This window comes from Pleuronectes platessa, chromosome 6 (genome assembly GCF_947347685.1).
Source record: "Pleuronectes platessa chromosome 6, fPlePla1.1, whole genome shotgun sequence".
In the NCBI taxonomy this organism is placed as follows: domain Eukaryota; kingdom Metazoa; phylum Chordata; class Actinopteri; order Pleuronectiformes; family Pleuronectidae; genus Pleuronectes; species Pleuronectes platessa.
Window position 1 is genome coordinate 5,469,757 of NC_070631.1, and position 16,496 is coordinate 5,486,252.

Here is a 16,496-nt window from a genome sequence, read left to right on the forward strand (position 1 = left end):
CAACGGGTGGAGGACTTTCAGAATCTAGTGGTGTGACACGAGGCATAATGCCACCTCAGCACAGCTGCCTCGGAGGGGCCTTTCCCCGAGGAGAGGCAGACAGGGTGCAGTGGTTGTTTGGCCGGAACACAGACAGGTGTGGAGGGAAAAGCACCAAGGACTACAAACATGTTCTACATGCGTGTGATGGGTTGAAGTCTTGAGCCTTCCCTTAGTGCAGGTCCCATAACAACCCATGTAAACCAATAAATCACCTCGATACTATAAGCAATACGCACACCCTGGATGAACAAATGACTACGTACAGAGTATAGAGTAGAACAAATTTGTTATTATGGATAAGATCCTGAATTCTGAACCGTGTTGGAAAGACGTGATGTCATGTTTTGTCTCTTACGAGTCTCATCTTGACATTATCTGAAACAGAATGTGAAGCTATGCTTACATTGTTCTGGCGACACAACTATCAGTCAAATCTGATCTGAATCTCCATAATCCTTCTTTTGAACAATTTATACCTACAGCTGTTTTTATAAACTTTAATTTCTTTCTCATGAAACTACTGTTCTTGGATTAAACGTTATAAAGAAATAAGAAAGTTAGCGTGAACCCTTCAGGTGCTTTGACAAAGACCCCATTGATTTTTGCAGCATGAATATGTAAAAATCAGCCAGCAGTTAATAAGTCTTCCGTACTGTTGATAAATTAAGATAAGTACACTAAAGTAAGTACAATATAGTTTACTTCTCTATTTTTTTCTGATTGTACTGAGGAGTAGCTGAGATATTCAGTGACTATATTGTATATTAGCACAATTACAATTGCCCTTGTACAAGTACAATATAAGAGATTAATCAAAATGATATAAACGCACAAACACAGATAATATAAACATTGCCTGACACAGCCACCTTTATTGACTGTGCTGTGCATTAACCACTGAGGTGACCATCGCCATAATCAGAAATAAGGCAATCTAATGGATGGCGGCATAGATGTCAGGAAACAACCACAACTGTTGTTTTATGAGGCCATTATGGGGCAGTTTCCACAGCGAGACGTGTTGCTGAGGGTGGTAAAGGACAGATCTGTATCACGTTGTTTGTGGATCAATTTTAGAACTTTAATTAGCCAGGAGGGCAGGCCAGCCGGTGCAGCAGGCCCAGGTAAAGCTCATCAGCGGGGGGGGCTTACAGGTGCCTTCGGCCCTAATCTCTCCGCCCATCTCACTGAAATTAAAGCGGTAAATGGGAAATTGATTTCTAGCCCTGCTGTCCGTGGCAATATCTCCTTTTGTCTTAAGGACATTAGGTAGGCTTGCACTTGCCTAAGCTGTTCTTTAAAACGCTCATTACTGATATGGAGGGCTGGGCTGGCAGAGAGCCAGCGCTACCATGAAGAGGATGAAGAGAGGAGCTCCCTGAGCTGCTGGCTCTTTTGTGGCAACAGGTCATTCATGCAACGATCCTCCAAACAAGCTGAGTGGAGAGAACAACTTTGACCTCACTACTCTACCACCAACCTGAGCTACTGCTGACAGGGCATCTACTGCAAGTCTGGGGAGATTAGACCACTCCGTGAGAGCTGGGCTCAGCTCCTCAAATAGAACCTCTCAATATCACCCAGCCGATCAGTTAAATCAAATATGTTAGTTCTGAGCTAAAGGAGAAAAACCCCGGGGGCTTGCCAACCCAAAGGAACACAAAGCTCTCAAGCTCCAACCCATGGAGAGAGCAGAATGACTCAGAAAAAAACAAGAGTGAGTCAGCAGAATCTTCAAACCGACAGGATGGTAAAGCCTTGGCTACTGATATCACATAGAATCAAATGGAGTCTAATTCATTTCCCTCCCTGCATGTCACTTGCCTCCGATCGCAGTTTCTGTTGTGCCGTTGTGATGTTTTCCACTTTATGGCAGGATGCTATTTGTCATTCTAATGAACTTCTCTGTGGGAAAAAAAGATCCCAGGGAACATTTCTCAAGATGTCAGGGAGCAGAGAATGTAAAGTGTGCAACACAGTTAATTCAAGTGGGCTTGCCCTGCAGGCAAGAGGCCTGCCTGTGTATCAGTTCTTAACAGGGACAAGTCATGCTAAATTAAGGCAGGGAATAGAGAACGCGTCCAGACTGCTGTGTCGGAGAGGCTGTTCTCTTCATTTGGGAAAAATCTGACAAACAGCACAGACACATGTCATTAACCAGACTTGATTTATGTAGGGAGCGTAGCAAAGAAGTGATGGCCATGTTTTACGACCTGGACCCACCTTTATATAGTACGTAGCACAGACCAGTATCATAGTCCTGCTAACCCATTATTCAGAAGCCTAAGACACCCAAAGTGCCGATGGCTAATGTTGCTGTGAGATCGGTACAGAGTGTGTTCTGCAACGACCGAGGCAGGAGCTAGCCGCTCTGTTGTGTGCACGTGATAAATCTGCTGGTATGCCAGGGCTCTTTTCTCATTTGTTAGGCAGCCATGTGTGAAAATGTTAATGAAGGCCCATATAATCTAGGAAATTCTCACCATTAGAATTTCCTTCACGTAGCCAGGCTTTCTGCTTACACACCGACTATTGTGTGCATCAATCCTTCCACTGTCGTACTAATAATAGACCTAATTGCCTCAGTCAGCCCACTAGCTTTTCCCCTCTGTGCATCTCAAAAAGGAGTCGAGTGCTATCTTATGACAAGCCAATGACACTGAGCAAGGAGTAAATCAGACTATATATAACATGCAGACACAAATATCAGTGGCACTCTGCATGGTGTCCATCATCTACCTAGCCTCCATCATCTTCGCCCATGAAATATTCAGCATCCAGATGCCAAAATATTTGCCAGGGCTCAGCCAGACTTTGCAACACTTTCCCCCCCGTCCTCATCCATTATAAATTGGGAGAGAATAAAACTAGACTTCGTGACACGTCTCCCCCTGACCTCAAAGACCTACCCTTTTTGCACCAGTGGTTTTGTTGGGGTAGAAGCTTTTAAGAGAGCCAAGAAAGACAATATCTTGCTGAACAAAATCTGGCTATTATGTTTTTTTTTTGTTTTTTTTTTACTTCAGTCTGTCCTTGTAAACATTATGTGGAAATACAGCATGTAGATCCCTTTTGAATTTCCTGCTTGAATTAGCATTCAATGAATCTGAGTGCCTTTTCCCCTCTCTTCTCCCGGAGAGGCAGAATTGCATAATTATTCTAAAAGGAGAGGGAGAGGTGAAGGTTTGGCAGTCTTAATCTCTCAGAGTAGAGCCTCTTTAAGGGAGTGGTGACTGCAGGGCCAAAACATCCATAAACCTGCAGGGAACCGCTAACGCAGGAGAGCATGCTGGTCCTGAGCTACGACGCGGCCGCCAACATGGGCAAAAACAATAAAAGCCTCCAGTGTTTGCCAAGCCAGACTCGGGGTATAGAAAAGCAAGACGTGGCAATTATTTTTTGAACCCATCTGCATGAGATTAACATTTAAACGATGCCCTGCTCTCTGGAAGTCTTGAGGGACAGGTGCATATAAAAAGCCGCTCTCAGGACAAAAGATAATAAAAGAAAATGTCCCGACCACAAAGCTGAAGAAAATACTCCTCCTTATACAGACTTGATCAGCAGCAGCTGGATTTATTGGGGAAAAAAATAGCTACCTTTTTGTAGTGTTCAATAAAATATACACATGTTGTAATTGTTTCCAGTGTTGTTATTTTGGCTGAAGAAAAAAGATCAGATGTAAGACATGCCAGTGTTTATTAAAAATTGATTTAATCGTGTTAGAGTTGGATTGAAAATAGAAGAAAAAGTCACTGAAAATTCATTTTCTTTTCTCTTTTTTTGGTATTTTTTCATTAGTACATCCAACAATCTTTTATTCAGGGCCGGCTCCAAAAGAATCCTCTATCGATTGCTTAGTATAACCTTGTTAAAATCTGGGTTTTATACAGTGGGAGAATCTTCTCACTTGGTACAATTGGCTCCAAGGTAAAAAGCCTTTTAAGAGGTATAAGGGAAGCTCAAAACTGATTACTAACAAAAGTTATTTCACAGTATGTGTTTCTTCTTGAAAGAGACATCATGCTGATATTGAGCCGACCTACTCATACTGGAACTTAACCTTCTCCTTTCTATATTTCCCACTGAACTTTCAGCTCCTGTCAGAATTAGTGTAATGAAACAACTTCAGATATTCTAAAGCCATTTATTCGCGCTCTTTCTCTCTTTATATATATATATATACATATACACACACCCACACACACAAATATATGATTATATATATATATATATATATATATATATATATATACATACATGAACCAGGAGAGCCCCTTGGGTTCTAAGGCATTTAGTTTTTCCAAGAGCAGGACAAAAATGTTTCGTTTTTATGCTCGGTGCCTTTGAAACACTTTTCCCAAAGGTCTGAAAGCAGCGGAACACGTTGATATCTTTAGCAAAGCTTTTTTCACATAGCGCTTTATGGGCATTATGTATTTTATTTAACCTCTTGTTTGACTGTACTCATGGCTGAGGAGGCTTTTAATCCCTTTATTTGTTGTCGTCTTATCTATTTTACTCTTTTTAGTCTATTTTTATCTATTTTACTCTTTTTAGTCTATTTTTATCTATTTTATTAATTCTTCTTCTACAAGCAATAATGTAATTTCCTCTAAATCGCCTAAATTGTGTCCATATGCTGTTAGTATCTACAGTTCTTATGTAATTATCCAACATAGTTTTTAATGTTTTTCTTAATAGTTTGCACATATATTTTTATTACAACCCATAAAGGGTAAGAACTTATTTTGAGTAACAAGATGATCGGGAAAATGTGTCATATTTTTGTACATTTCTGTTTACTATTCAAGACTGATTGGTTTAATTAGCACTTATTAAAGGTTTAATTTCTTCTTTGGGTAATTTATATTAACCTAAATTTCAAGAATTTTAATGACTTCGATCCGTTACTGTTTAATAATTGAGTGACCCCTGGTATTTAAGGAGAAGTTAAGGCTTTGGTTTATAGTCCTGAAGGAAAATGTTTTCATTTTGCTCATAAAACGTTCTTGTTGTGAGCCTCAGACAGCATGGGGGACCTTTTCCTATCTTTTGATCTGCAGCCAAACACAACCATCAAACCAAAATTGTTTGAACTGTGTTGTTTAGAATGTGTGATACACACCAGACTTCAATATCTCCTCTCTACCTCTCTCCCTCACACACGTTTCATACCCTCTAGGCTCATTTTGGATTTTGGAGAGGAGACTCCCACTGCACCCGCAGATAGAGGAGCAGGTGTGCCAACCCCGGGGTCCGGAAGCTTTCCAATTAAGACACATAGAACCAAAAACATTCCTCCACACTGACCTCGCCGGCAAACACGATTACATTCACTTGGATGGAAACACGTCCACTGCCTGTTTCCTCTGAGCTGCTCCTCCTGCTGCTCTGCCCGGTCTAGTTTAAAATCTATTTACATGAGCTGCTGTAATAGTCCAGCTTCATCTGGGTCCAGCTGTTTGGTGACAAAGATGTTGTGTGAGCAAACTACACCATGTACTGAGTATGTGTTCTGTATGTGTGCGTTTCTGCTCATTCACATAACAAACGCTATTCTCACCATCCAACTAAGAGACTATTTACTGTTTTCCATTACCACCCCTCAGGATAAAACTGAATTCACACTTCAGTGAACACACCGCATTCCTGCCATAATTATTAACCATCATCTACATCCCCATGTTATTTAATTAAAAAAATATACATATTCGACAAGATAAGATATCTAACAATCATCAAATGGAGAATATCAAGACAGACGGGAGCCACTCTGAGCTGTGTCAATTATGAAGGAAGGATATTTGAAGAACGACGTTCAAGGACCTGAACTTTAAACCCATTTTTGCAGGTTGACCATTAACACCAACCTTATCAAAGTCATTTGTCTCAGGACTTGTTGAACATCTCCAAAATGCTCTTTTGTCTGTGCTTGAGTGACACTGTTTTCTGAAAGGTTAATTGCTTCTCGCAGCAATAAAAGGCCAGATTCCAGGCTGTGATTGACATAAATAGGAGGTGCTCTCCCTCCACGCCGAGGGTTTCTGCCACGACCATCCTTGCTGCCAGGTCAGATTCCGACAATTGTGATTTATTATTAATGACATTCAGTGCAATTCCTGTGACATTCCTTTTATTGGGTCTCGTGCCTTTATATGGCCCATCTAAGGGAGACGCTTGTCCGCCCATGGCCAGCTTTATGACCTGAGAGAATAAATTTTGAGTCGTCAAAGCCGCAGCCAAAAACTACTCATTTGATGATAAAGATCAAATGATTCATTCTATGATTGTGCATGAGGATTTACTTTTAAGCAACAACAATACAAACAGCAGAGCAATAAATCTTCTCCTCTCCATGAGGTGATTACTCTCTGTCTGCATAGTATTGGACTTTACACACAGTCATTTGCTAACTTAGCCTGTTGTGGAGAGAGGCAGTGAATAGATTGGACAAAAAAAAGTAGAACGAGAACAGTTCAGGAAAACTTCACCTGCGGCTGAGGCCAAATGGTGATTCCTGATTTGTATTCACTCCTCAGTCCTCAAATTCTCCCGGAGCAGCTTTGGGGTTGGGAGATTTTGAAAGTGTAGGAGAACCATGCCCATTAGATAATGCTGCAGAGGTGTGTGTGAGAAGTGTACAGGAGAAGCCGAAGCTCCGACGCCTCAGCACGGGGTTTTTTCTGTAGACACCCTTGGAGGCGAGTGCCAGGCCTGAAGGTCAGCCTGCCTCCTCATCAGCCCTTTTGTGCGGGGCCTCAGAGCGCACAAAGCAGCTGGAGGCTGGAGGCCCACGGTGCGGGGCGGCCCGTCATTGACCACGACTCCCTGTCTAATTACCTCCCTGCCCTGGCCCTGCGTTCATCCAGCCCTCTCCGGTAAGTAAAGGCTGGGCTGCTGAGAGGGCTGGGAGCCGAGCCTCATTAGATCCTACAGAGTCCCTCCGACTGAAGAAACATGCACACACTACTAGACACCATCACGCACTAATGGGCGAGGAGGAAGACAGAGACACACAATAAAACATAAGAAAATACATCACAGAAGCTCACATCCAAGCGCTCACCCGAGACATAACAGTCTTTTGAAACTGAACTTATGGCGAGAGGACAATATGGTTTTAACACCGTCTTTACTCAGGTATCATGTTCTTCACTCTGCTCCTAGGTGGTTAGTCCTCTAATGGGTCTACTAAGCACGCACGCTCCTACACACCAGCACCCCACCCTCCCCTAACTAGCTTTGATTCCCACCCGTGTCAGCAGAGTTTCCCTGTCAGCGTCTTCTCTGCCGAAACTGAGATGGAAAAAAAGCTACTTCACTTAGGGGTCGTATTTGTTTTCCTGTTTGTTTCTCTCTGTTCGCTTTCATCTTTATCTTTTATGACTGCCCCCTTCTCCCTTCCAAACCTCCCCAGAGAGACAGGCGAGGGGTGGGTGTGTGAGCGTGTGCAGGGTGGGGAGGGGGGGGGGGGGGGGGGGGGGCAGTAGGAAAAAGACAGAGGGGGGGCTCTTTTGAAGGAGAATGGGGAGAATTGAAAATGGCCGGTGTTGTGAAGGAGGCGAGATGAAGAAAGCCAATCTGCCTGTGAGGGCAGAGGAGTGGGAGAACAAAGGGAACGAAGTGGAATAGAAGAGAGAGAGAGAGAGAGAGAGAGAGAGAGAGAGAGAGAGAGAGAGAGAGAGAGAGAGAGAGAGGGAAATTCTTTTGGAGCCTCGTCCTCAATGAAGGAGGGAAATTAAGAGTAGCGGTGTAAAGTACTGTGTGAAGTATGGATGTGATAGAATAATCTTCACCCAGCGAGCCTGCTCCACCATGCACAGGCTGCTGGTGCAGGCACAGGCCACAGGGAGGTGCTGTGACAGAGGGGGCTTTGACAACACGGCTCCTCTCACCAGCAGCGCCGCTCATCAAGCAGTGTGTCGCCCCAGAACACAAGGTGTGTTCTCACAGCGGCGGAACTGTAACGATGCAAGTAGGTCCTATAAAAACTTTCTTGCTCACGTAACGAGAGCGGACAGCAGGAGAAGTTTCACACAGGCCTCGTTTTATCACCTTCTTTTTTGATATTCCTTCCTCAGGCTCTTTCAATCCACCTATCTTCATGCAGATTTGTAATTAAGATTCCTTTTCTCTCATCAAGCCTCTTTGTTTTTCCATTCACAGTGTTTCGATGGTCCCCTGTTTGCCAATCCTCCAGACTGCGATTGTCATAATTGCATTGCCGGGGTGTGGAAATAAAAAAAAAAAAAGAAAGAAAGAAGAAGAAGAGAGGGGGAACTACACTGCACAAATATTTTGATGTAAACTAAATGAGTAACGATCTGCGCTTCACTTCTGCACCTACATCTTTTTTCTCCCCTCGTCAGGCACTGATGAGTGTCATTTATTTATTTGCTGGTTAATTTATTTAGCTGCTATTCTCTGGGGCACCCACATGTAATAATAAAGAATGAGGTGATTTGTTTTTCTCCCAGTCTTTCATCGGTGCATTGCGAATGCCGTCCCCGATGGTTTGGGCCAAACAGAAACCGTAGGATGAGAGTGAGTGTATTAATCAAGATGTCGACAAAGTAAAGCTTCCCTGCCAGGTACTTCCAGGTCCCACCGGTCCATACCACAACCTCTCCCAAAATCCGTGCAGTCTTTCTGAAGAGAATGCAGAGCGCAGTCTCCTACGAGCCACGAGAACTCAAACTGCTTACAGGGGACAATCACTGTCACATGAACTTAGTTTCCGAATCATGTCCTTGAGTCTGACCTTCAGGCAGCTACTGCACACTTTAGTGCGGCTGCCATGGGCTTTGCTTGTCAGGCCTGGCCTATAAAATGAGTTGATAAAACTGCCCCTCAACACGCCCTATGGGCCGTTCTGGTCCCCTGCTGAGCTGAGATCAGCCCCTGAACAGCCACTGTGTGCGTCGCTGGAGAAAAAATTGAAACTCCTCCGGACCCTACAGTCCAGTTAAAAAGTCCCCCCCCCAAAAGAAAATGTGAAACTTAATATTCTGACTCATCTATTCTCAAAATCTCTCCTCTGTTTCTTTCTCTTCCTCTGTACTTCACTGGATCCCTGTTCTTTCATCATACCGTCCTCAAATGATTTTCACTGTTTGCTCTCCCTCGCAACCATTTTTTCATTCAAGGCCTTTGGAGAGGGCCGTTCGCCCCCTGACGTTTACAAATGAAATGAATGAAAACCACTGGTACGTGACTCCTCTACAGGGAGACGCTCTATTATATCTTGGTTTACTCAAACAGAAGCTTCCCTGTCATTGGCTGCGAGCAGGGATACCAGACGAAGAATGGTTACCCCAGATAGCGAGGGGACGCAAGCAAGGGGAATAATGGCAGGCTTAGAAAGAGAGCCTTGTCCAATGTTTTTAGCCCGTTTGAAAATTGATTTATTCTCACCGATCCAGCAGACCCCATGTATTCTCAACCAACGGATGAAGGACGAAAGGTATCATTTGTCAGAAACCCACTGGTCCACTGGAAATTGTTTGTGTAAAGGGATAAAAATCCTGTACGTACGCACCACTGTTGTCTGTCTTCCAAGTTGCCTCTTTTCACTTCAAACCTGCGGCGCCCACCCTGAGATATGGGGTAAAGTTTTAAGGGGGGCAGGAACATCGTTTCACTTCTTTTTGTCTACGTTGATAGTCTTTTAAGTTGGATGTCAGTCCCCCCCCCCCACCCCCAACCCCAAATAGACTACTATATTAACCTGTGAGATGTTGTGACAGCGTGGCATACTAGAGAGTGCCTTTGCAAAGAACGTGTTCAACCTTTTCAATGTTGTGAAAGACGATGGAACATCTCTATGTTCTTTCATCCTGTATCCTAGAATGGCTGTTATGTTTTCCTCTCCCCTGAGGAGGAGTTAACAACCTTGAGGCTTTGTAAATATCAACGTTACGTGCAATAAAAAGTAGATTTTCAAAGGGATATTTCCTATGAAAGCAAACATCTGCTATGATAACTTATCATCATCTTTAATCTCTTGATCAATTCGTACAGCACTCCTCTTCTTTGTGATGACACCCCCGTTTTTTATTGTATTCTTATCTTGATAAACAGTGATGTTTATCACATTCTGGCAATCATTTTGATGTTATTCATGATTTTCAGCTCTTTAAATGACATCACAATGTTGTATTGTTAATATTAGTGGAGAGACCCGGCAAGCCGAATTAGCCGGGAATAAAACAAGATGCCTTTGTGTTAGGAGAAGCTTCGGCAGACGTCAATCAAGCAATCTGAAAGACAGCTCTGAGTCCTGGGAGAGATGTAATGGGGTTCAATGTGAAGGCAAGGACGTTCTCCTCAGTAGATGACAAAACAGTAATACACAGAGTGCTAAAATAAAACACTCAATTCATACAACAGCAGCAGCGTGCTGGGACCCCCCTCCAGCCCCATCCAGAGGCTTCTGCCTCACAGAATCCTGAACTGAAAGCTGGCCCTCTTGCCCCCCCACTGCCTCCCATTCTCCCCGTTCACATCCAGCCTCACCTCCTCCCATCATAAATCTGGATAAATCCACAAATCACTGTCTGGCATGCTCCATCTGTCTCCCTCACTCATGTACTGCTGGAGAAAACCTCTCTGCATCCCTGCCTGCCAGCAGGCTGTCCTCCAGGCTCACTTAAAAAAGAATGAAACAGTAGGAAAAAGAGAAGCACCCTGAGTGTTCACTGGTAAGACAGGACCAAGACCCACCTGGACATTATATCACCACTGGTACTCGTCTCTGTAAAAAGTTTAAATGAGATTACAAAAACCCTAATGTGGACTTACTCATCCATGCCACTGTGATGTGATAGCGACGGGCAGACATTCAGAATATATGAATTAAAAAATTCATATTTCTGCTGCCAAGATTTCATAGTTCAAATAAACTTACGGGTCATTTATTTAAGATCAGTTTGCTTTTACACCACGTCTCGCTTCAATGTACGAGTGAAACATGTTATAGCGTTTCCTTGAATGTGACATTAAAGGTGTTTAATAATAGGATTGTTCAACTATAGCCAAAATGTAAGTGGCAATATTTCAGAGTGAGACTGTGGCAGTAAAAATCATGCCCTAATTTGAATGGACAGTGTTGGAGGCGAGCAGCAGGCAGCTCCAGACGGGTGGAGTCACACGACGACAGGCCTTTGATATCTACCAACAGGGAACATAGAGGGAGGCCATGCCGCATCCATGGTGGCACACTAAGACACACATAAGCAATCGCACACACACACAAACACATAGATCATGGCCCAGCAGTCCAGACTGGGCTCATTACATCCCACCCACCTCTTCCCAACCACCACCACCACCAGGGTTCGGACTACACAGTGGGTCGACGCCCAGCCACGGGGGTGGGAGGGGGGCCATGTGTTAGCATTAAGCAGAGTGAGAAACAACAACACCAGTGTGTTCATATTATCATCCACCTCACAGCTCCCAGGGCCTGACATCTCCTCATGGTGCTATTGTTTCGCCTGAGCGCTGCTCTCTTGCCCTTTTCTCTCTCTCCACTACAGCGCTCAGGAAAAGGGCTGCACAGCCGGGGGGGGGGGCTTGTTTAGACAGCAGGGGACCCCCACGCGGTACTCAGGCACTCAGTGGCAAACATCAAATATGATTGGTCAAGGGGGGCAAAAGGGGAGATTGACAGGAAAATAATCTGACCACTCCAGCCGCCCTGTGTATTTTATCATTTGAGAATATCGATACTTCAGAGTAATAGTGGAGAGGAGTAGTAAAAGGTGTTTACCTGTTGATGACAGCGATAGCCCAGGAGGATCCACAGACATGGGGGGGGGGGGGAAAGAAGACAAGCCATTAGTTTGTTATCTTTATGCATCTTTGATGAGGCAATTTGTGCCATACGTGCACATGATCATAAAAAATACACTTAAAATGACTATTTCAAAAGGGATAACAGAAAGGAAACATTTTGACGAAAGGACGCGTATGAAGTTTCATTCTTTGAAGCACATCTGTTGGGTTTTGTTTCAAGCTGCTGCGTGAGGGGACGACTGAGAGGCACTTCACTTGTAAACACGATGTTTCAACATGTCACCTTTAGGGCGAAATTGGACCCGGAGAGAATAATAGGTGACGGGTGTCTGAACTTCCTCTCGGGCTATAACTCTACATCTACTGATTGGACGGCTACACGCTGTTTATGTAAAAAAAAATCCTCATAATAAAGTAATTTCTGCACTGACCTTGGTTCCTACCTGCCCAAGGACACTGTCAAGAACACACAGCGGCAGGCTGTATCAAGGCACCCAATTTAATGTACGAGACCGCCGACAACACATTGATATACTTTGCATGCACTTCCCACGGCTGCACTCGTAGTCACATACGGGCGATAAATCAGAGGAGCGGCACTGCACTTTTTCTCAGGCTCGGAAGAGGAAACTCACAGCAAAAATTAAATGAAGTTTAATATAATGAAATAAAAATTACTTTGCCCACATTCCCATAACTTTCATTTACTGTAATGAAAGATTATTTATGGTTCTGTTCAATGTGCGGCTGTGATAAAATACAGTGTCAGTTTGTGTCCTCACAGAGACGGGAGGATCTAACGGCCTGCGGGTGACGGCTGGTGGAAGGTGGATCTCTCTGGATAACACCACTCATTCACATTCCAGTCTTATTATAATAATCAACGGGATGGGCAAGCTGTCCCAAGTGACTTTCCTCTTGGATGTTCAAGGAACCGATCCTATATCTATATATCTATACGTTATGGCAGCTCTTGATTTATTCATATCGTGCTCCCACTGCTATCCCTACCTCTATGGCTGCCTGCAATCTACAGCGACATTCACATTACAGACGCCAAGATTTTTACATTCTGTGTGAAATGGGCCTGCAGACGGAACACCACCTGTCATCAACACAAACAGCCTGCTATCAACAAAAACAAACTAAAAACTGTGTCACACCATTAATGTGGGCTACTGATGCAAAGCCACTTGTCTCACCATGATCATGTTTGCACTCCGCTGTAATATTGCTTTCTTTGGTTCCTCCTTCTCTTATTTGTATGAAACGGAAACAATTTATTTCTTCTTTACAAATAATACAAAGAGTGATGATGAAAACTAGCAAGGGCATTTGGTGTGCTGTCTCTTCGAAGACAGGAGAACCATTGAATTTCATGAATAAATGAATGAATTAAAATTCATCTAATCATACTTCAGGAGCACTCCCCCCCCCCACCACCACCACCCCACCAACCCCTCCACATACACACACACCCACACAGCCGCCCAGCCAGATTGAGCCAGTAGTTCCACTCGCAAACAAACGCATAATCTCGGAGTACACAAAGATGGGGGTGGGAGGGGGGCTCACGCCGGGAGAGGCACGTATCACCTTTAGCAATATGTCTCTTTGTGCATGCTTCTTCATTAGGATTCATGGATCATCAATGAAGACAATTCTCTGTATCTCATTTGGCATCGTGTGAATGATTGCTCGCACGCCAATCTGAGGGAGATGAAAATACAGCCCTTCCATATTTAGACTAAATAGATTTCAGTTGTGCTTCTGGTACCAAGGCTGTGATGCATCTGACCGCTGAGTGGCTGCAAAGCACATTGCACATGCAGACCTGAATCTAAAACACATTCCTCTAGACCAGGACAAATTACCAGCTAACAAAAGATGTCGTAATTGTAGTTTTACATTTAACTGTTGTGCTACTAATCAATTATCTCTATCACATATTGCTTTACACTTGGTTTCATTAAAGTGGCATTAGACAACTTTCCCCCTATTGTTTAAAAGTGGTATTGCTGTTGATACTGTTAAAAAGGCTGCATCACTTTGGCCCCGTACACACATTAGTATTAACATGTGGTTTTTGTGAGCCGATTAAATCTGTCCCATCTAAGTTTATGGACTGTGGGAGGAAGCCTGAAGGAAACAGTCACAGGGAAAACTCAAGAACCACAGAGAAAGACCAAGCCCAAACCTGGGATTCAAACTTTTTTTGCTTTTAGGTGACCGTGCTTACCACTGAACCACTGTGCCGCCCAAGCAAGAGAGAACCATAACAATCCCAATTTGAAATAAAAACCACAATCTCAGTGTTAAGGTAGATTAAAGTAGTCAAGTGTGTTAATAAGTTGGCAGGTTGGAAATAATGTTGATCGAATGTCAAACTAACTTCATAGCCTGACTCGCCCTCGGGAATACAACTCAGAAGAACATGAAGAAGTATATGTTTCGGTTGCACAGTACTCTAATTAAAAATTTTAAAAAGTTAAAAACTTGCCTATTTGTCTATTTCCACTTTAATTGATATACACATACTGTTTACTGTATAGTACATATACTTTTGATGAGGAAGGCCCAAGCCAAGCAGCTCATTACTGCTGTGACTTTAACTGTGGAAACAGGGACTTATTCAAATTATATTTAAAAAATAATATTTAAGAGAGGAAGACCAGGCTTTACATTCGATACGTATTCCTTTTTGACAGCGCTACAGGAGCAAGCTGTTTCAAAATGAGTCTGGAGACCACAACATGCTCTAATTGATATGACCTTTAATTGCTCATTCAGTGCAGAGGAAAGAAGAGGAAGACATCAAGCCAGTCCGCTGTGGCTCGGGCTAAAGAGGCGCTGTGTAGATTGGCCTACACTCCCAGGCCCCGTGGACATAATTAAACCTGAATAACAAACACTTACACAAGTGCTCTACTCTCCTGAACAGGATTCTGAAAACATCCAGGACACCAGCTCCCTGCTCCTCTAGTTGGTCCCTCAATCAGAATGGATTTGCTCCTGTGTGGAGAATATAATTGGAGCTTGGACAATTATAGCCAACATAAATGAGGTCCTGTTATCCAAAGCCGAAATTTGGTTAGCTGTAATTAAACGCTGGGTCTGCATTCCATCTGAACTATTTAGGATACTTTGCTTATCTTGAATGCAACTGCTGTGAAGCCCTTAAAAGTTAAAAAAGCTGAGGAAACTGACGATTTTTGTTTTTTTACATAAAACTATAGAGGTAAGAAATTGTGATAACAATTTCCCAGATGCTGTGTAGGAGCTATCATTAATATATTAAATGCACAAGAAAGAATGTCTCTCCTGCTAAATATTCCCTCATCCAGATGGAAGGGAGGGAAAAGCCAAGTTACCACATTAAGCCACTCTCACTGTAGGCGCAACCTTGAATTCTCCACAGTCAAAACAGATGTACAAACTCTTAACAGAACATCTGCATTGGGCTCTTAAACATTTACAAAAAGCCTATCCCCAGCAGGGAGCTGTCCACATTTGCTTTGTTCAGCGAGTGTAAGCTGAACAACTGAACCATTGCATGGAATTAGAAACCATTAATTAATTTACACTGAAGTCCACAAGCCTCTGCTTTGAGTGATCGCTCAGCTTCAGGTTAGCCGAGGGTTCAAGTCGTCCGCTGGGGCCGCGGCAGTGGCGTGTTTGACTACTCTGTATTCAGACCAGCAAAGCGCTGGTCACCAGATGATCCCCCTGGTGGGCCTCACTGTTGGCCTTTCGCAGACCTCCATCATCTCCACCTGCAGTCTGCCTACGCCCCAGAGAGCTCCCACCAGAACAGCCACGAATGCAGGTGCTGGACGTCTAGACGAGGGCCTCATTAGCTTTCCTGCGGCTCACCAGCTAGTGACTGCAGAGGCCTAAGCTGCCTCGCCTGGAGGGAGGGGACAGGTCCTGATTGAGAGCGTGCTTTATTACAGAGGCTTAGGTGGGGGCTTCAGGATTAACACGTAAGTCTTCCACCTTCATGGGTGCAAAGAGGGCTTGTAGTGCTCCGTGCAGCTGGAGGGGGAGTGCAGCCCAGGGAGTGAAACAGCTTTTCTCACTTTGCATTGATAGACTGACCAGAGGCTTAGCACACACGTCCTAGAGGTCTGGATGGATTTGTGTTACTTACAGCAGTCAACCTGGGGGCACAGTAGAAGTTTTTAAAATGTTAATTCCAGTTAATTAGTTTTAATAACTTTGGCTCCGTGGTGTGAGCCTGTGTGTTTATGTGTGTCTAACATTTTCAGACATCGCTATATGAAAGACCTCACCGTGGCCTATAATTGTTTCAGCTCTGCTCACTGCAGGGGCGAGCTAGTCAAAGGATAGACAGCCTGTGCCCTTTCCTCTCCCGGGTCTCTTTTAAGTGGGCAGACCTTAAACCAAGCTGCCCTTCAAACTGACGCCGGAGCTTGAGCTACAGGTGAGTGATTGTGCTCCACTTGTTGTCCATTTCAAGCCTTGTGAAATGTGTGTGTGTCCAGGCATGTTGCCGTCACATTAATTAAACATACACGGGCAGAGTTATGGGCTGTTTCAAAGTTCTAGGTCCACACATTTTCAAAAATAGGAGAAAAAAAAAAATGGTGATTTGAATTGCAAAACCCGAGTCATTTGCATGCCTCCAGATTCTG

General features: G+C 43.8%; 1 protein-coding gene across 1 annotated transcript in view; it reads right to left on the reverse strand.

Annotated features, from left to right (window-relative positions):
• camta1a (calmodulin binding transcription activator 1a) overlaps nt 1-16,496 on the reverse strand; it is a 274,741-nt gene that overhangs the window by 180,185 nt on the left and 78,060 nt on the right.